The sequence below is a fragment of the Prionailurus viverrinus genome, chromosome D4, assembly GCF_022837055.1.
Source record: "Prionailurus viverrinus isolate Anna chromosome D4, UM_Priviv_1.0, whole genome shotgun sequence".
Classification (NCBI taxonomy): domain Eukaryota; kingdom Metazoa; phylum Chordata; class Mammalia; order Carnivora; family Felidae; genus Prionailurus; species Prionailurus viverrinus.
This window is the reverse complement of record NC_062573.1, coordinates 53,786,237-53,809,056: the sequence shown is the minus strand read 5'-3', so window position 1 is coordinate 53,809,056 and position 22,820 is coordinate 53,786,237. Positions and strand designations below refer to the sequence as shown.

Sequence of the window (22,820 nt, the reverse complement as noted above, 5' to 3'; positions counted from 1 at the left end):
TTATCCTCCTGTGATGCTGTCCCTAATAGAAGGGCAAGGTAAAGCCCATGCCTCTCGACAGTACAAAACGCCATAAAGGAGGAGTTCCATGAAGAACTGAAATGACAGTTCTTATGGGATCAAGCAGAAAAGCACTGAGTTTTACTGTTAGCAAGGGATCAGCTTCAATCAATTAATGATTTAATTACCTAGACTAATTAAGATAATGAACAACAGCAAGCCCTACAATCAATTAGCTTTATCCAAATTTTCTATTTTGTGGATAGGACCTTAAGGACAACACCCTTTTAGTTGCTTAGTTGCTGCAACTATAAAATGTTATTAAATTAATTAAGGGGATACAATCCTACACTACTTTAAGCAAAAATACAAGGTCACTTGAGTGATTCTCTGGCGACAGATGGTTGTGAAAAAGTGTTACCTAGGTGGTTAATATTCCAGGCTCAAGTGGGGTGGCTCAAGTGGTTAAGTTGTCCAACTCTTGGTTTAGGCTCAGGTTATGACCTCACCTCACTGGTTCTTGAGTTTGAGCCCCTCATGGGGCTCTGTGCTGGCAGCAGGAAGCCTGTAGGGAATTCTCTGTCTCCTTCTCTCTATGCCCCTCCCCCACTTGCACTCTCTCTGCCTCTCTCAAAATAAATAAATAAGTACATAAATAAACAAACTTAAAAACAAACAAACAAAAAATTCCATCAAAACTGTAGATTTTAAATGGGATTATGTCTCTCTAAAGCAAGTAGTCCATCAAAGACAGTAATTTGTGTCCTTTTGGTCACCCAGTCTCTATTATTTGCTTCACTTCAAAGTAAGCATGTAGGAATATAAACCCTTTCAAAATCTATCGTAAAGTAGCAGTGTTCCTCGATTACATTGTTCTTAGGGAGAAATGTTCCTTAAATTATGTACTATAGCCTAAAAAATTCATAGAATTCATAAGCATGAAGAACAGACAAGAAGCAAGCAGTAAAGGGGTGAGAGGACAACACTGAACACAAAAGTAGCCCAAGTTCTAGATACTTTTCCTGCCCCTCTTCTGATTCTACTTTGGAATTAAGGCTTTTTAGTCTGATCCTTAATTATACTGGGTGTTCCTTAGAGAGAAAGGGTCTCATTCTATCATGTTTAGTCATGATCCCTATTATAGCATAATCAATTATTATTATCTAGAAGGAGTAATCTTAAATAACTCTTTCCCAAAGGAAAATTAAATAACAAAAAAAATTGAAGTAAACAAAACTTAAAAATGTGCCATGTCCATGCAAACCATAGTGTTTTAATCTGTCCCATCCACCACATCCCTCAGTTTACCGACATAGTTCAGGTGTCTTCTCTCAAACAAAATTGAGTCGTAGTGTGGGTTTCCTGGTACACTGCCCACAGTAATGCTTTCTGCTTACAAAGGAAGTTCAAACTCACCCATGGATGAAAGGTGCTTAGATTTTATACCTTACAGACTAAGCCAGCTCTGCACCAAACAAAAGAACTGATTCAGTTTCCAAAGCCTTCTGAGGCAGCTCTCAAAATGAAAAGGTGGTCTCAACCCAACATCATAGATGCGTTATACGAAATTTAGGTCTGTTATTTAATAAGCCAAGCAGTCACTGAGAGCCTCCTGAGTGTCAGGCAATATGCAAATTACCCAGAACACAGATGAAAGCATCTGGACACTAATGGGAGGGTATGTCTATTCAACCATCTACCGGAATCAAAATGAAAAAAAAAATAATGTGACTGAAGTTATAAATAAGTAAAAATGTGCTCAGGGAGCACAGGATAGGGTTCCTATAAGTTCAATAAAGACAGGAGAAAATGAAGCGCATAGATTGTGGCATACAGATTAATATGCAGTCTCTGAAGTCAAACTACTTAGTCATGAATCATGTCTTCACCACTTAATATGAACACTAAGGACAAGTTACTTAACCTCTCTAAACTACAATTTACCCTATCTCACAGGCAAGGATAATAAAGGCTTCTAAAGCAGAGAAGTACTCTAGTGATTAAATGAGATAATCCTCATGCAATACATTGTATGCACGTGCTAAGTACCCAATACTTGTTAGCTCTTTCTATTACCAATACTAGAAAGTATTTTTCTTTGCAATAATGGAAAATATGTACCCTAGTAATGAGTTTCCTTAACAGCCCATTGCAAGAAAGCAAATCTTTGAAAGTATTGGCTCTTTCAAATGTCCTGGGGCAAGTATGTAAAAAACTCATGTTGATTAGGAATTAAAATATAAGAGCTAAATCAAGAAGATATCAACATTTTGTCCCATTTATCATCTTAAATGTGTTTCTGTTTTGAGTTTGTTTATTTATTTTGAGACAGAGAAAGAGAGAGAGAGAGAAAGAGCACAAGCAGAGGAGGGGCAGAGAGAGGGAGAGAGAGAGAATCACAAAACAGGGCTCGAACCCACAAACTACGAGATCATGACTTCAGTCAAAACCAAGAGTCAGAAGCTTAACCAACTGAGTCACCCAGGTGCCCCCTAACTGTGTTTTTAAATAAGAATAAACAATTATTCATGTAAATATACCCTAACAAAAGTATGGAGAAGTCTTTTATTGAAAAAGACTTTATTTCTTTATTTCTTGGCCTTGTAAGGGCCTTCTAACACTTGGTGATCATAGAATTATTTCAGGATCATTATCACTGAATAATACTAGGCTTAGGGTTAAGACAAAAATACAAATTCATCTTGGTAATCATTTTAATCATCAAAGTACACAGCTTTCAAATAATATTTCTAGTTGGTTCAGGGAAATTTTAAAAATCCTATGTGTTCTTATGTAATTATGTGTAACGTGAAAATCTTTATTTTAATGTAAAATATCTCAGTTGCCCAATTCATGCTGACATTAATGTTGTTTCACTCTTTAAATCAACATAATTGATTAAATAGTTGTTAAATACCATTACAAAACGTTGTTAAGAACTCACTACCAGTATATATATATATACACATAAGATAATAATATATTTCATCAGCAATATAAAATAATTGTCTTGGTAATTAAGGAAGCTCATTTAGTTCTAGTGCTGGTTTATTCAAACATATAATTACACTGCATAACTAGCAAGTACTCCTTTTAATCAAATATATAATTATTAAAATATTCCTGAGGGATATAATTGGCATATTATAAATATATTTCTATCATGACTACTTAAACCTTTAAAAAGGCCTTGGTTTAATTAGCATACAGTAACTCTTGTCTTGAAATGAAATTAAATCCTTAAGAGAAACAACTAATTTGAAGCATAATCTTATATTACCTAAATATAATTATCAAACCTCGCCAAGTAAAAATAATAAAGAAAACCCTAGAGAGCTGATTTACCAAAAATACAATGATCACGTGTCTCTAAGCATGAATTCTCAACCCAGATTGCACAAGAGGACCACCTGGGGAGCTTTTATAAAAACCATCAGCCCAGGCCCCATGCACAGAGATACTGTTTCAATTGGCTGGGAGTGGGGCCCAGACATCTGTGTTTTTTGTTGTTTTTGAAAGTCCCCAGAACCACTGCACCAGAGACTGATTAAAATTTATTTTTTCCCAGTCCGTAAATGTTTATAGCATCTTTATTCATAATCACTAAATATTTGAAACAACCCAGATGTCCTTCAACCGGTAAATGGATAAGCAAACTGTATATGTACATACGATGCAACACTACTCAAGCAACAATCTATTGATTCATGCAACAACACGGATGAATCTGAAACGCACTTTGCTAAATAAGAAAAGCCGGACCAGGACGGCTCCACTCTGGAGCAGTGTGAGGGTATTTTGAGGTGTAGGACCTGCAGGGTAATTGCGGTGGAGGATGTAACACTGTGCATCTGTTCAAACCCACACAAATGTACACCACAAATAATGGATTTTACTGTATATAAATTTCTAAAAATCAATCAGGAAGTAGGGAATGGGAAGCAAGAGAATGCAGACCATGACCAATCAATCCAACCACTTTACAAATGTAAAGTCTAGTATCACGTAACTAGACTGAAGGAGAGGGGGAAAGAACTCTCTGAAGGAATTTTGGAAAACAGTGTTTTGACTGGATACCGGAAGGCTAGAACAGCCCATGGTAACAGCATTTTCTTGTTCTGAAAAAAAAAAAGAACACAGTCATTACCCCCCAAAAAGGTCTAGACTTTTATAATTTCTGTAATACTTATTTTGATTTCCTCTTTTTCAGCTGTGTGGCTGTATTTAATAATAAACAACAGAAGATATTCTTACAGATCTGAAAGGCTTCATAAACAAACGTGTAAACGTGGACAGAGATTGCATTTGGATCCAGAACAGGGACTCTCACAAAGCCAAGGGCAAAGGGAGTTGAAAACACAGCAGTGCAGAGGCTGCCCCAGCAGGGAACAATCAACTCATTTAATCAGAGAGCTGATCTTCCAGCTAATATGTACTTTATTCCACCACTTTAGATCTTTTCATGCTAATAAAATATGAATATGTGAAAATGATATTGATTCTTTAGTTTGCCAAAATCTCAGAATAAAGAAATGCATTCTTAGAAACCTACAAGTAATATAGTATGCTTTTTATTTATTTCTTTATTTTAGAGACAGGGAGAGCACGTGCAAGGAGAGGGATAGAGAGAGAGAATCTCAAGCAGTCTCCACGCTCAGCATGGAGCCTGATGCGGAGCTTGATCCCAAGATCCTAGGATCGCTACCTGACCCGAAATCCACAGTCAGACGCTCAATCCACTGAGGCACCCAGGTGCCCCTGTTTATTTCTAAAACAGGATTTGAGAGGATTAAAAGTTAAAGACTTAAAAGAAAACCTTACAATGCCTCCTAAATAACCAGTAGTCCAATGCAAGAATTCCAGGTTGATACAAACCATTCGATTGGAAGACTGTCTATGGTTTGTTCCTGAACTGAATCCCCATCTTGTCCACCTAAAATCTTTATCCACTGTCATATGACCTGGGGGGCTGTGGTGAGAATTACTGAGGTCTGACCTGTGAGGTCCCCAGTGACTCAGGTGAAGCCTTGGCATCAACCTATCAGAATGCTATAGGCCAGAGAATCCTGGGAAATTTATTATTGGCCATGATAATGAAAGCTTGGCCCTAAGTTTACAGCCTAAGGAAATATAAGTGAATCATACTAGAAGTGGGCCACAAACTTAAAACAATGGTCTACATAAACTGTTTCTTCTTTCCCATTCATTTTGCTTTGAATGCACAGAAATCCATCACTTTAGGAGAGGAATTTAGTACCTGAATTATTGCCATCAAGAGCAATGATAGATTTTCTATACTGTAAACAAAGTAACCCTGATCAAACCCAAATATAATCATCTTCACCTTCTTCCTCTAAAACCTTACCATTTTTCTTTACTACTGTCCCCTTTATTCTGCCCTCTTCAGACACAAGTCATGCTTCCCTGGCTTCGGGGCCTTGGTACAAGCTGTTTGGTTTTGGTTTTGGTTTTGGTTTTGGTTTTGGTTTTGGTTTTGGTTTTCGTTTTCGTTTTCGTTTTTGTTTTGGTTTTGGTTTTTCTGTTTGTAGGCTCTAACACCCCATAATCATTAGTAAACTCTTAAATATTCTTCAACTCACTATTGCTTCCAGGGAACCTGACCTCCCAACTAGGTCAATTCTCCTTACATTATAGATGTTCTGTACCAGGTTCCTCTCCTTCTAAACCCTTGTTCCATTTATTCCCCTACTGTTCCTAGAACATCCAGGCAGCTCCTATCCCAGTGTCTTTGAACTGTTATCCTATTTCATAATTTTGAGGCCCCCTAGAATGTGATTTTTATGGTACAATATTTTTGTTGTTGGTGGTATATTGGGTTGCTGATATATCTCAAACCCTAGAATGAGGAGAATATCTCTGGAATGAATTGCTTAAGGACCATTTATGCAAAATGTTTAGAAAGAGAAAAAGGATACTCAGATGTCCAGGATCTGAACACCATCTGCGAATTAGAACGTGTGAGCAAAAACATCTCTCAGCGAAAATAGTTTTGTATAACTTTAAGGTAACAAATTAGAAAGCATTGGTAATTAAGCACAGAGGAGGAAGTAAATCTTGCAGCCTCCATTACAATTACAAGCCCATAATCGTTGCTAGGCACCTCAAGAACATGATCATAATTACTCCCCAGATAATAAGTGCAGGTTGAGGAAGGGTTTAAATTAAGTTTAAAATTAAGTTTAGAGGGGTTAATAAACTCTTCCAAGTCCAACCATCTAAAGCTAGCAAAAGACATAATTTGAACCCAGATCTTTTTACTTAAAAGCCAATGTTCTTTCCAACACACGTTTCTTCTGACTAGAATTTTAATTATTATACATGGCCCACAAAAATGCAGCAGTCCCACCAACTACATACCATAGCGACTCTTCAGGGAGTCTCAGTATACGGAGGGAAATATGAAAGTCGATATTTCTGATTAGTATCACCCAAATGATCAGGCAACAATCATGCTTCATTTGATCTTTTTAGTACTGAAAAGTTTAAGGAACATTACAGAAGGAATGCCATCAAAACAGATAAAGCGAAAAGTTTTAGCACCAAGTCTTCAGTCTTCATGCAATTAGAAAGTCATTTTCACAGAAATATCTTATATCTCAGACATGATCCATCAGTACAGCCCTCTGTTTCCACCCAGCTGCTCACTTGGGCAGTGCCCTTCGAGCACTGGCCTTTGAAATGCTAACTCATGGGCTGAACAACTGTTCACCTGCTCTTTAGCCTTAAACATTCTGAGGCTTTACATTGGGTAGCCAGAGCAGTTCCTGATAGAAAAAGGAGCTCAGGGCCACCAGGCTGACTTGACTACAAGGGACAAATCAGCAGGCAGGAGACAGAGCCTCTCCCCAGCCTCAGGCTATGAGGGGCCACCTGAGGTTCTTAAACCTGGCATTGTTAGAACACACAAAACTGGGAAGGAAAGGAATTAAATGAATAATTCATCATCCCAAATTCACATTCACCAGAAGTATCTATATAATGGCAGTTAAAGGACTTTAAATGTGTCCTTCTGCTTTATATTTTAGTGTGAGATACCAGGTAATGGAATCTATTCTCTAATTCACTTTCTACAAACAGAATCAGCCCAAATGTTTGCTGCTAGTGCTTTGTTAAACTCTCTGCTATTGTTAAACCAGAGAAATGGCTGGAAACTGCTGGGATTGGGAAGTTTTATTCATTTCAATTCTATAAATTTCTACTGAGACCCTACACAGAGACTGAAAACTTGTGGTCCCAGACCAGATCCATCCCAAAGATGTTTTTGCTTCAGCCTCCATATTATTGTTGCCTCATGATTTTTAATTGAAGCCAAAATGTAAAAATTAGGGATGTTTCACACACAAATCTGGATTTCAAGCTTCTCTAGGAAAATCAGAAAATCCTGGGCATGCCTCCCCAAATGGCAAGAATAGGCTAGGTGCTTGCTTCCCTCATGAGATCCAGCACAAACTTTCCAAGGAGTTGAACTGGCCTGCTTCAATAATGAATTTTATTTGACTAGTACAGAGGCCATTGAATTTGCTGTCCCTGGCTACATTCAAGGCTCAGTATTGAGACAGGCCTAGTACTGGGACAGTACTTCAAGAAGGCAGTATCTAAAATGAGTAAATACACTTGCCCTAGGCATGGGAAATGAGATTTAAGACAACTACTAAAAGTAATATATGGAAACTATGAGAACTGTCAGGAGGGACACAAAAGTCATAATAAAGTGCATTAGGTGTATTGGCAGAGGGATGAAAGAGAAATACATGAAGAAGATGGTTCTGCCTACTTCTGTAGCTGTTCTCTCTGTGACTTATGCAGTACTTTCCAAGTTCAACCCATCACAAAATCTTTTAATCTTCTCGAATAAATTTTTAATCTTCTCGAATAAATTTTGTATCTGGAACCTCCTTATCCTAGAACTGCAACCACAGTTCAGGTACTCATGACCCTGATTGTGTTTGATTTTACAGCAGTTTCTTAACTGGTCTCACACCCTCAAATCCATCCTCAACTCAACCAACTGTCAGTGATCTACTAAAAACACAAGTTGGACCACATCATTTTCCAGTTTAAAAGATTTCATCGGCTTCCCCTATTAGTTGGTAATGCTGGGCTTTGCCTGAGAATGAACTGAGGGTCCTTTAAAGAATTCCCTACCCTTGGTCCTTACCTTCATATATTTTGCGTTAATGGGTCAGTGTGTGGCCTAGACGACTATAGTTTCAGCCCCAAGTAACTCCCAAGTATCATCAGGTTGAAAATCACTGATCTACCAGGCAAGTCCCAAGCTCTTTAGCTCTGTCTTAATGCTTTCCAATATGTTTCCTGTCTCTACCATACCTGCTAACGTTGCCTTCAAACTCCAGCGACGACCTGCTAGTGGCAATACTGTGTGTGCATGTTCACTACTGCATGTCTACTTCCCAGGTTTTTGTAACCTCTTTCCTCCCCCACTATTCTGAAAGCACCAACTTAGCTCTGTCTTCTTGTTTTCTCCAGGTGCTTGGGACACAGAGGTCACTATGTAAGAGTGGAGGAAGACAGTAGTGAAGATGGCACCAGAAGAGTAACTAAGATTTGGAATGGCTACGATGTGCAGTCATAAAGGGAGAAGAGAAGAATATTAGTAAAACTGGAAAACCACAATGCACTTTTTGAGATAAACAGAATGCCGGTGAATATGCAACTGTGAAAGCTTTTTTTAGGCTACAAAGAGGAGTCCAGTGGCCTGGGTAAATACCACAAAGGGAAGTGAGCCAATTTATTTCCTGCCCAATGGCGGCATCGGATCCATTTGTTAAACTGCAAACTCTCTAGAGAAAATAGGTTCCAGAATACAGGCAATTGTTTTATTATAATTATCATAATACCCTTCCTGTTTCCATCTCTCACTCCAAATCAGAACAATTAAAATGCAAAAAGAATTATGTGTTTTGCAATTGCTAAATGATCTTTTTATATCCCTTGGCTGATGCAGTTCTGATTATTTCAGAAACAGTAGTTCTCCACAGTGGTTTCTGCTGCTTACTTCAAATGATTCATGCAGTGGGGCTCTCATTCTTTCCCATGAGATTTTACTCCATAGTCAAATAGTCTTAATCATTAGTCAGCTTCCTTCATATTCAGCCAAGAGTTTTGCTTAATATAATTAGTCCTACTTTTTCATACAACTCTATACAGCCTCTGTCCTTATGAGAATAGAGTTATGCTTGCATTCATTTTGAGAAACTTGTACCTTCTACTAGTTGCCAGGACAAACTGGCAACAGTTGGTTCTTTATATTTTTCCATGTGAGTCAAGAATTCCAACTGCAATCAATTGCAAACTGCCCCCTCACCACAACCCATGAAGGCTTTTCAATTTGCTGACATATTGGATCATAAGTGTTATTTCTGAACATCGCTGCTGGATCAATGGTACTTTCTCGTGGGAGTTTTATTTTCCTTTTGATTTATAAGCACTGTGATGGTACAGAGTACATCTGTGCCAGAAGTACCTGTGATGTGACCAAATTCACCATGATGTTTCCTGCTCTGGCTTGCCTCTACAAAACCAATATCAGGCTTCAATACCCATGATTACAAACCTGTTTCTTTACAGACCCAGTTACAACATTCTCATCAAATGTAACAATTTCCAGCACCTTTTTCTCTATATTTAAGGTGTTCATAGCTCCAAATGTCAGGCTCACAGCACAATGAAAAATATCCCACAGCTGATAAATTATTCATTTTTCAGGAGTTTGCAATTTGAAGTGGCACTAACAGCAGAGTACCTGAAGCACCCCCAAAAGACATAAAGTGCAGTAACATCCAAAGCTTTTGCCACATAAATTCCAAAGGTTAAGCGCTATTAAACATCTCTGTTTATCAAGAGATGTGCTCCTTGAACTTGTTTATTCTAATTAATCTGCTCCCAATAAACATTACTAACAAAGCAAAGTGCTAAAAGAGGCTAATCAAAAGCGTCTTCTTTCCTTACCTCATCTCACCAGGTTAAAACAAGGTCCTCTGCTAATAAATATTCTCCACTTCCCACTGTCTGGTGAGGACTTGTAAATGAGTAGGGTCAAAAGCAGGGGTTGTCAAGCCATGAACTCAGTCCAAATTTGGCTCACTGCACGTGTTTTTAAGTTTTATTTACTCCCATTTTTTAATATACTGTCTGTAGCTGCTTCCTTCCTATAGTGGCAGAGCCGAATAGTTGTGACAGAGTCTACATGGCCCACAAAGCCAAAAATATTTACTATATGGTCCTTTACAGAAAACATTTGCCAACCTCTCATCAAAAAGCATGCAAAATGTGTACAGGTTTCAGAATTTTTGCTCTGGGTAGGGCTTTAACTGATGTGTATCAATGTGTTCATCTACCCAGAAAAAAGCTGCCTTTAAGTACTTGTTATCTAGAACATCATCTGTGTTACAGTTCCTGAGGAGAAGGAAGAATGAAGCAACCATAGGTCCAAGGTTGCTCCTCAAGCTGACAGGTGCTTCATTTTCATGACAATAATCACCATGTATTTCAGCTATTTACTGGTGTATTTTAAACCACCTCAAAACTTGTTTTAAGGCAAAGATTTCTTTGCACAGGATTCTGCTCTGCAGGCTTCAGCTGGGTGGTCCTTCTCTTCCTCTCCACTGACATCACTCACGTGGCTTGCAATCACCAGGAGGAGGCTGGACTCTGGCTGGAAAGCTAAGATGGCTTTGCTCATATACCTGGCTCTTCACCTGGGATGGCTACAACTTGTGTGGGTGGTCTAGGCATTTCTTTCTCTCCATGGGGTCCTTACTGCAGGGTAATTGGATATGTTTCTATGATGAGTCAAGGTGCCACAGAGTGGAAGTGGAAGCTCCCAGCCTTCTTCTTCTGGTTTTTTTTTTAATGTTTATTTATTTTATTTTTGAGAGAAAGAATAGGGAAGGGTCAGAGACAGAGGGAGACAGAGAATCCCAAGCAGGCTCCGTGCTGTCGGCACAGAGCCTGACATGGGGCTCAAACCCACAAACTGTGAGATCATGATCTGAGCCAAAACCGAGAGTCAAACGATGGACTGGCTGAGGCCCCCAGATGCCCAGAAAGCTCCCAGACTTCTAAGGGGTAGGACCAGCACTGGAGCAGCATCACTTCTACAACATTCTACTGGTTAAAGCACAACCAAGTACCAACACACGTTCAAGGGGAGAGTCGTCCTGCTTCCCTTTGAGAGGTGCTGTAAAATACCTGGCCACGATTTCCTACCTATCACATTCTAGGAGGATGAGGACATCATGAGCACAGCGATAAAATCTTGAAGGCACACCGTACTGTAACAATTTAGAATCATATGGACAAACAAGGAAGTCTATCGAAAAATAAAGGTCATTTTATAATAAAACACTGGTGGCAGAGAATGCAACATTTCCCAAACTGACAGTATTTTCTTCTTTTATTAAATTGAAAGGGGACAACAGCTTTTCTAAAAGCCATTTGATGCTTCTCTAATTCTTACATAGTGCATATACTGTGGCTATGATCTAATCTTTCCTCCATGACCCTGAATCCTCATTCTGACTGTCAGTGAGGCTCCTGGACAGCTGCCATGGAGCTGGGCCTCCAGGGCCTGTTGCACTGCCAGCATCACTCAAGCACTCTCCACACAGTTCTGACTGCCCTGCACTGTGAGTTCTTGTACCCGCTCTTTTTAACCCATCTGCCTCCTGCCTGGACAAAGAGTCAAGAGAGCTGAGTTCTAGGCCCTTCACCATTACCTATTCCCCTTTTTGCTCCAGGCAGTTCACCTGTTCTGACCCTTGGTTTCTTTTATCTGAGAAGTGGTGATAATAAAAAGTATACTGCCTACTTAGGCCTAGAGTTTTCAGGAACAGATTAAAAATAAAATGTGTTTAAATAACTATACAAGGGAAAGGTACTATCATAATCATTGCAAGGAGACAAAATTGCATTTTATTACTAAAATAAAATAAGAATAATACATTACAGAATTAATTTAATATTGTATAAAATACATACTTAATATAATAATAATGGCTACCATTTATTTAGTGCTTCCTGTGTTTTAGGCATAGTTCTAGCACCTTACGTTGGCTAGTAGTTAATTTTCACAGCAACCCTACCATTACCATTTGATATGCTAGACCACAAAGCTGAGGCATGAAAAGATCAGACAATCTGCCTCTGGTCACACAGATATTAAATGGAACTATGACTGATATTTCCCAGTTTGCATAGCTGATTTCAAGAACTTCTGAAAGGTCTATCATATGTCTGACAAAACTTCCTCCTTCCAAACCCCACAGAAGTTAGAAGGGGAGCATTTACCTCTCCCAACCTCTGCCCCACAGTCTGGTCCAGAGCTGATGCACTAGGAGTGGTTCTAAACCAGAGGTGATTTTGTCCCCCAGGTCCCATTTGGCAATGTTAAAAGACATTTTGGTGGTTACAACTGAAGGCCAGGGTGCTAATGGTAGAAGCCAGGGAGGCTACTACTTATTCTATGATACTCAGGGCAGTTCCCAACAGCAAAGAATTCTTTAGCCCAAAATTTCAATTGTGTCAAACTTGGAGTACACTGATGGCAGAAACACAGCACAGAGAGACTTCACTTCGAGTTCAGCACATAGGGGACACCCAAATCTATGATGTAGATGCTTTTGTTTATTTGTTTGTTCTATTTGTTGCTGCTCTAGGGTATATGCTGCTTAGTTCCTTGATCTGAAAATCATCTCAATAGGTGAAAATGCTAGACAGGCGATTTCTGCACACATCAGGCATTACAGTATATACGATGGGATGAAAACAAACCCTTACTGAATGCCTGCCGTGTATCAGGCATGTCAGAATTCCCAAAGAGTCAGAAGAATTAAGAAAATTATTCCAGGTAAGCAGAAGGGCAAGAATTTAAGCCAAATCTGGTTGTTTACAACATGTACTATTTTAGAGTAAATACATTTAAGTTATGGTTTAATAATCCTTATTCTATTTATTACTTTATATCCCCATTGGACTTAAAACTAAGTACAAATATGTTAAATCACATAAAATCAAGATTTTTTTTCTTGGAAATGGAAGCGGTTAACCAGGAAAACTTTTATTTAAATGCTTTCATCTGTAAAGGAAATACATACTAAGAATCACTGAGGAGTCAATTGCTATCACCCTGACTAAATGGAAGCACGCAGAGCAAAGACCTATTAAAGTTCCCTTCTTCCCTGCAAGTCAATGTTGCCGATCACCCTCCAATTACAGATCTGCTTTTCCTGCGTACCCTCCCCAGTCCTCTCCAGCTATGGATATCGATGAAGGACCATGCAGACTTAATTACATGTTTCCAATGTAAAACTATCACCTGCTTTAAAAGAAACACAAAAGTGGCCAGAGATAAAGAGCAAAACGCAGACATTTGTGCTTTTGCTAGCCAAAGGCTTTAGTGTTTAAAATCTACATTGGCTGGTGCAAAGAAATTTCAGTTAAGCCGTTTAGACAATGATTTATAACTTGATCAGGAAGGTAGGAAGTATCTACCTTCTAATGCATTATTTACAGAAAGCATATTTATTTTGTTCTGGTAAGGGTTCACAGGACCCAAATCAAGTTTCACAGATAAATATCCCAAGAATATATTTGTTTCTTTACATCTCTGCCTAGCAATCCAAACTCCTTCCAAGGCCTACAGGGCCACAGGATCAAGCCCCTCCCTGCCTCTCCTACCTATCTCTTACCACTTGTGCTTCAATCTTCTGGGCCTTATTTTTTCCTTTGAACATGCTGGGCTCCTCCTTTGAAAATCACTGCTCATTTTGTCTGGATGCACTGAATGCCACTTTTTCAGGGCTGGTCACTTCAGAACATCACTCAGCTTAAGCATTTTGTCTCATTAAGCAATACCTTCCACGATATAAAATGGAGTGTCCTGCCTCCTCCTCCCCCCTTACTGTCACGTACATCACCTTGTTTTATTATCTTTGAAGCATGTGTATCTATCCGAAGTCATACTGTTCATTTATTCTTTGTCCATAACCTTGTGTTGTATTTTTGTCCATAACCTCTTTACATAGTGAGCACTCATTCAATGAAATATCATTACTTTTAATTTAACTGCTGTGATTTAAATGTGCTTTTTAAGGATAGGTATTAGGGGGATTTTCTTTGTAATGACCTGAAATTACTATAGCAAAGCTATAAAGTACCTTTTCAGTGATAAACAATAATCCCTTTATAAAGACTTAGGGGAGGGGTGCCTGGGTGGCTCAGTTGGTAAAGCATCTGACATTGGCTCAGGTCATGATCTCACAGCTCATGAGTTCAAGCCCCGCATTGGGCTCTGTGCTGACGGGCTCTGTGTTTGGAGCCTGGAGCCTGCTTTGGATTCTGTGTCTCCCTTTCTCACTCTGTGTCTCCCACACTCATGCTCTGTCTCTCTGTCTCTCAAGAATGAATAAACATCAAAAAATTTAAAAAAAAGAAGACTGAGGTGAAAATAAGTAAAATTAACAATAAACAACTAAGAAAGGAAAAAAAAAACTGCTGAAATGTATTTGTTATACTTCCTGTACTTTTAGCTCAAAAGTGAAGTCTTGCATGCTTTTTAAATTGAAGATATAAGTACTTAGCATATTTTAATGTTACATTTAATAACCATATTATAAAATGATTGTAATAACACCATGCTGTGATTTTGCAAAACCCATCACAAATCATAGACTGAATTTAAAACTTTGGTCGGAGAACAAAACAAAATTGAAATATTTTTGTACAGTCTGATTCCACCTTTTTACACAGATACTAACATAAAAATAAGTTCAAATAAAATTACCTAAACAACCAAAAAGGGAAATTATAAGAATGAGAAGTGATCTATTTTGGAAAGAAATATATAATGCCATGTTAAAAATAAAGGATTACTTATCCTTCACTAGCCTGGTTTTCTCTTCCACTCCAAATCATAACGATCTGTTCCTGGTTCAAGTTCTAGTAGAGCATATCATCACAATAGTCAACTAAAATATTCTTTCAGTGTCAAGGCTGTCCTGCCTCCCTAACCTCCACCACCCTGGTCCCTGTACCCCCATCAATCTGCATAGCTTCCAACCAGCCTCCCAACAGATCCAAGGCCACTCTGGCTGGCCTGGCTCCAAAGCTTCTCTACACTCAGCAGCCACAAGGATGTTTTCAAAATGCAAATTCCTTCCCTTCACTCCTCCAGCTGTTCCTAGAAGAAAAACCAAGATCTTGAACACGTTCTATGAGGTCTTGCATTAGACAGTCTGTGCCTGTTGTCCAGCCCTATTTGAATTCTCTCTCCTCATTGTCTGGGATCCAGGAACATCCATCTTCTCATGCCCCAAAATACACTAGGTTATTCCCATCTCAGGGCTCACAGGCATGTCCTTTCTTGGACCTTAACGGGTCTTTCAGGTATAGTTTATTTAGCTTCCTTTCACCCACAAGATACTACCTCAAAACTCATTTCCTCAGAGCTATGCATGTGATAAGATTTAACAGAACTATATAACTTTAAAAAGTAAGTTGATATAAAACAAGTAAACTGTAGTTTAGTTAGTAGTATTGTGCCAACATTGATTTCCTGATTTTGATAATGTACTCTCATTATATAACATATTATCTTGAGGAAAACTGGGTGAAGGGTACATGGGAAATTCCTGTACAGTCTTTCAACTTCTTTTCAGCCTAAAATTATTCCAAAATTTAAAAAATGTCACTCCTTCAGGAAAGCTTTCTATTACTCTTCTGAACAGATGAGGCACTAAGCTCCTTATTTTCTTCCCTCAAATATTTAACGCAGTCCAAAAGTGTAAACTTTTGAGATTAATGTTAAATATTTGTCTACCCTGCTAGAGTGTAAGCCCTTTGGGGTAGGGATCATATCTCTTTATCTCACTATTGTGTCTCCAGTAGCTAAGTCAGTACTTGGCACAGGGAATGTGACCAATAAACATTTATTTAAAGAGACTATTAAATACATGAATGAGCCAATGAGTCAATGTCCTTTGGAAGCACAAATATATATAAAGATACATATTTACATATTTAAAAGATACTGCTCAAATTACGAAGTTAATGGGATAATAAATGTCAACAGAGATCTAAACATAGATGCTTCTAACTTGAAAATGATGCAAGCTAATGAGAAAAAAGTATAATAGCAACTAACATTTAGTAAATACCTAATCCAATTCAAGATGCTTTGCAAGCAGTTCTTTACTTAATCCTTATGATAACCATATCAAATGTGTGCTATTTTCAATCTTCATTTTACAGATGGGAGGCATACAGATATTTGTAACTTGCCCACGGTCAGAATAATTACATAGTAGAGGCAGGGTCTGAACACGTACTTCAGCTTCTGAGTCCACAGTCGTAAGTACCACTTCCCACGTGGAGATAAATTCTGAAAATATTGCTTGAAACAGTTCTAAAGAGTGACCTATGACTTCTGAAGGTAGATGACAAATGGATATGAAACCACATTCTTTACACTTTTGTATCTCTACCATTGTGCACAAAGTCTTCCATGGAGCAAGCAGACGGTACAAGTGTGCGTGCGCACACACACTACTTTGTCAAATAACAAAAAAGAAGCTAAAGGAAACTGAAGAAATAAAACAGACAAAATTATAGGTAAGAGAATTGGTTTCCATCCAATCGGCAGTACTTTTATCTTTGATTCTTAATTTCAAAATGGACACTGGTTGGGGATTTTCCACAATTAAGTGAAGCAGAGCAAAGTGGCCAGGAGAGTCGGGGCTCCCAAACAAATCAAGGCCATTGGAAACACTAGCGAAGTGAAGAAAGTTAAAGAAATTAAGAATGCAAAAGGAAAGAAGTGAGGAAATCATGGAACAGATTAATCAACTATCATCAGGCTATAACAAGGCTGCCATCAGGCTACCATCAGCAATAACAAGAAGTAATTCACCAGCATTTCAAATATCGTTCCATCTTTTGAGCCAAGGGTCTCCTCATAAACAGAGATTAGAGCTAAGAAGCATGTCATACTTAGGATTTTTTTTTTTAAATCAAGTCCCTCTACATTCAATAAAGTGTTTTTAAGTGCATACATTGGTTGGTTTTGTGACATATTCTTAACCTTACTAGGTAGGTACAGCTTTGCTGAAAGCAATTAATTTAGAAAGCTACAAATCCTCTGCAATGGAGCTTAAGGATCAGTAAAATAGCTGGAATATTTTCCTTGCTGCAGACAGCTGGATGTTGCTAATTTAGCTACTTTAAAGTGAGGGGAGGAAGGAGGAGGGAAAGGCAAAGTTTTTATTTTGCCACACATCTGTAAATTCAGAGAAAGGGAAAACAAGGAAAGCATTGATAAGCTTGGTAAATGAACTGGATTTCTCCCTGCTCGTCAGTGAGCATGTCTATCATAACTGGCCTAAGGAAACCAGCACACTTTCCTTTAAGGTTACATACAACAAACAGAATCTAGCCAAATTGCTGGATTAAGCAACATTTTACATTTTCTATTTTAAATAGTTTTATTGAAATATAATTCACAGAATACACAGATCACCCACTTAAGGTGTTCAATTCAATGGCATTTGGTATGTTTATACTCAGTGCCATCACTCCACTCTAATTTTATTTTTATTTTTTAAGTTTATTGAGAGAGAGAGAGAGAGAGAGAGAGAGAGAGAGAGAGAGAGAGAGATGGAGGGCAAGAGGGAGAGGGAGAGAGAGAGAAGACCAGGCAGGCTCCATTGTCAGTGTGGAGCCTGATGCGAGGCTCAAACCCACAAACTGAAATCATGACATGAACTGAAATCAAGAGTCGGATGCTCAACCAACTGAGCCACCCCTGCGCCCAAAATTTTAGAACATTTTCATCACCCAAGCAATTTACCTTTTAAAGGATGGTTCTATGGTTTGTGACATATGTGTGTGTGTGTGTGTGTGTGTGTGTGTGTATACATATATATATACTTGCATATATATATAATGTATAATCATATATATATCATATATTATATATAACCATATATATGATATATATAATATATATAATTATAATATATAATTATATGTATAAACATGTATATACATACATATAATCACACCCAAACCATCACAATCTAAAGTGAAAATAAAAAGATATTTTTTAATGAAATATTGATGTTCTCAGTGTGAAATGGGCTGCTGCTGAGAGGTATGCATTTTGATGACCTATGAAAGACCTCTTCTCCATTTCTAACCTCATCTTGGAAAGTCCAACTACATGGTTAGGCTACTTCTCAGAAGTAATTCTGCAAAATGCAAAAAGGAATAATTTTGACCTGGCTTTTAATTATTTCACTTTATTTTTTTCCTTGCAGAATAATTTATGACCATATCAAAATTTATGATCATATCGTGAGAACTCACGAACTCATTATCTTCCTTATGCTCACCTCAACTTCCAGTTTTCTGATCCAATGGCTCATATATTATACTATTTGCCTATAGTAAATATCTATAGCTCCTCTCTATGAGCATCTCAAAAAAGAATGCATTACAAAAAGCAACAGAACAGAAGGATGGAACACTTTCCATTAATTAGACCCAAGGCAAATTTAAATCGGTAATTCGAAGAGTGAAGCTTTTTTTTTTTAAGCTTGACTAGCTTGACTAAATATGCTTCATAATTTTTCCTCTTGATCTTCAGTTTAATTAATGGGACAAGAGTTTTAAGAATCTCTTACGTATAGGACTTTATAGAGAAGCAAGCTAGGACTTTTAATGTGCTTCAAGAAAACCTGGTGTATCAAACACCAAAATTTTGATAATCTGTAGGTCAAATAAAAAAGCAGTTTAGCACATTACCTCACAAAACTGCTCAATAAAAATACTGGTTGCATATTTTTGAAATAATGATATAGCAGCTAACATTTATTAAAAATCTATCATGTGTCATCTGCTGACTGTGTTTTACATTAACTCATTCAACGATCACAAAACCCAAGGGTAGGTTCTCTACTATGCAATCATCATCATCATTATCATCATCACCATCATTCACATCTTAAAGTTAGGGAAACTGAGGCAAAGAGCACATTGTATCACGTGCCAGATTACAAACGGCAGCCAGAACTTAAAACCAGAGTCTGTCTTTAGAGCTCACTTTCTTAGCCATGCCAAAGAAACCAAGAAGTTTCACTGGATATAGTGATATACTACCAAAGAGGGGAAACACTAATTGATTTTACGTAAGACAGGAATATAGTGGGTAGACAGGGACTACAAGAAGCTTCCCTACAATAAGGGGGGGAAATGAGGATTTATTTGCCATCTCAGATGGAAAAATGTGAAGAAAAAAAAAAAAAGAGAAAATGGATGAACTAAGCCATTTGAGGAATTAAGCTATCAAAAGTCATGTTTCCAATGAAGATCCAATAAACATCCAGGTCAAATTATAGTTGTCAAAGTGTAAACTCAGGTCTAGACTGCAACAGTAGGCAGTCAGTGATTTCATTAGCATGAAACCAATTTGGTGAAAGAAGGTGCTACATGCAGGTTTATAGCCAGCATCTAGTTAAAAAACAAACAGAAAATGACTAGTAAACAGAAAACTAAAGCTAACATAAAACTACCACAAACTACTATGGAAACTCAGCCAAAAGAAAAATACCCACACCAGGACCACATTAATATAAATTTACCTTTTTTTTTTTTAATTTTTTTTCAACGTTTTTTATTTATTTTTGGGACAGAGAGAAACAGAGCATGAACGGGGGAGGGGCAGAGAGAGAGGGAGACACAGAATCGGAAACAGGCTCCAGGCTCTGAGTCATCAGCCCAGAGCCTGACGCGGGGCTCGAACTCACGGACCATGAGATCGTGACCTGGCTGAAGTCGGACGCTTAACCGACTGCGCCACCCAGGCGCCCCATAAATTTACCTTTAATTTGCATGCAAGTTATCACTGAACTGACCTCAATGAGACCAGATTTAAACCAAAATTTGACCTCAACCAGACCACTGCCTAACCCAGAACGAACGTCAGTCAGACCACCACCTAAACCAGAAACCTGGTTGGCCTGACATGAGGAAGGACTACTGTTAGTGCTCAAACAGGAGTCCTGCTGAGACTACAACTCTACCACGTGTACACACTTTCAAGAAACAACAAGCAGAACCATTACAAGCACTCAAGACCTAGGGATGAAAAGAAATAAGAGCCATACACACATCTAGCCTTTTAAAATAATAGTGGGGATCTGTGGGGCATTTTAAATTGGCAATGGCAAAGACTGTAATTTTCTGCTAAAGGGATATTATCACAGTTTTTCAACCTGGGTTTGAACCAAGGCCCATAAGAGCTCTCCTACTTAATGCAACATCACACCTAGCATTTACTATAACATTCCACACAGCAGATGAAAATCCTGACTCCTTGGCTCTTTGGAGTTAATCATTTCAAAAGGCAGTGAGCAGAACACATTAAATTAGCATGGTAAACTAGAGTGGATTCTTTCCATTCCCCACCCCTACACAGTCCTCTTTCTCAAGTGGGAGGACACTTTTTTAAAAATTATTTCCTAGTTCTCAAATGGCTCTGACAAGCTACTATTAAATTTTGAAATAGAACTCCTGATTCCTTGCATAAATACAAAATACAGTTAGGTAAAAGAAAAACAAAATATGGCTAAAGGTGCTAACGAAAGCCTAGGGTAACAAACCAGTGACCCAGGTGCTGGATGCCTGAGAAATACTGTATTTAGATGATGATGGAAAAATCTAATTTTTCTCCAGTGCTCATTATGTCTGGGTTTTTTCAGTGTTTTGTGAGAAGATAATGACCCAATTTAGTAGGTTATAATCTAAGAGCACCTGAATGGCTCAGTAGGTTAAGCATCCAACTTCAGCTCAGGTCATGGTCTCACAGTTCATGGGTTCGAGCCCTGCATTGGGCTCTGTGCCAACAGCTTGGAGCCTGGAGCCTGCTTCAGATTCTGTATCTCTTTCTCTCTCTGCCACTCCCCTGCTCACACTCTGTCTCTCTCTCAAAAACAAATAAACATTTAAAAAATTAATAGGTTATAATCCAGATCCTACTTTCCCAATTGTTGTTTGAACATCCTTCAGTGACTAGTCATATTTCCAGCTCCACCATGTGCTTCCCCATACAACAAATATCCTCCAATAGATTAATACGGGATTCTCTTTTTTCTTTCTAAATATACCTCAAAAAATATCGCCAATTCTTCCCCTTTCACCAGAAACTCTCAGGTTATGCTACCCTACTCAACAACACTAAATGAATCTGCTAAAGGGAAAAGGTACTAAATAATCAAGGCTGAGTAGACAAGGGCAAAACTAACTAATTTGACAAAGTTTCTTCAGTTGCAATGGGAGGAGTGAGAGAGAATGTATTCTTTTTCAGGTTACATCTTGATTGAAAGCTGATATCATATAAACATACAACACGGTAAATATCTTAATTTAACTCAAAGGGGCTAATGCAGACTTGTTTTCCTTTTCAACAGCTACTGTAGAGGAGGTGCAGTGAAGGGGCATGCAGAAGGAGAAGGGAAGGAGGAGGGTAAGGAGAAGGGGAGGAGGAGGGTAAGGAGTAGGTGATGATCATCTGGAGTGTAGATTGTTTTTTATGACATTATTTTAAGGGGCGCCTGGGTGGCTCAGTGGTTAGGTGTCCGACTCTTGATTTTGGTTCAGGTCATGATCTCACCATTCTGAGGATCAAGCTCCACATCGGGCTCTGTGCTGACAGTGCAGAGACTGCTTGGGATTCTCTGTTTCCCTCCCTCTTTCTCTCTGTCCCTCCCCTGCTCCCACTCTAACATAATTTTAAGAGTACTTGACATCTGTCTGCCACTTTCCACCAGAGATTTAAGCAAAAGTATAGCTGCTCAGTAGAAGAACATTTCTACTTATCTGGAAAGATAACTCTGTGGATAGATGACAATTACCTCTAGCAACTTTATGAAAATCTCTAACTGCGATCTGAAATTAAAGTGGATCCCCAGGGTGCTGATATGCTTTTGCCAAAAATTAACAATTGTAAAACAACGTACTCTTTCATTCTAGCCAAAACAGAAAAATAAAGCCATATGCCTGATTTCTTTAATAAACTAAATTTAGATTACTACTTTAAAATAGATTCTGACATAAATGGCTTTAAAATAACAAGAGCATCTTTCATTTGGGTCTTTTCCCAGTTAATTATTTGCTGGCATTGTCCTAGACATTCCTTGGCTTCACCTTAAACCAACACTCCCAAGTGCTAATTAGGAGACTATATACATTATTAACCAGAGAATGTGCTTAAAACATGCATGTTCCATATGTATCCTGTTATTAACATGATTCCTTTCAGTCCTGGAAAGTTCCCTTTAGAAAATAGAGTCCCTATTTAAACAAAGAAATTGGCTGCTATTGAGGAAATTTTTGTCAAAATTCAATTAATAGGTAGGGGCCAACAGGACACAGGTTCCTTGTCTTCGAAACATCCTCAACATGAATCAAATTTCATCTCGCGGAAACAGTCAGCAGAAGGAAAAGTTAATGCCTGCAGATGTTATGTTTTCCTAGTACCAGGGGACTCCCAAAGAGAATGGCTGACTCTCACATGAGCCATACCATTCCTGAGAAACCAGACATGTCAGTGAGCCCAAGCCAGAGGCATGCCTTTTCCAGTACTATCTCTACCAAAAGACCCTGGGCCAGATGGGAAAAGAAACATATGTAAACAAGGTAGACCTAATGATTTCCTAATTACGAAGGAGATATGATCTTCTCATTAATTGGCAAGCTAATTGACCACAATCTCAGTTTCATAAATT

General features: G+C 38.3%; 1 protein-coding gene across 13 annotated transcripts in view; it reads right to left on the bottom strand.

Moving 5' to 3' along the window:
• Window positions 1-22,820, bottom strand: part of PTPRD (protein tyrosine phosphatase receptor type D) — a 534,534-nt gene that overhangs the window by 398,727 nt on the left and 112,987 nt on the right. The gene's annotated exons all lie outside the window — the stretch shown is intronic.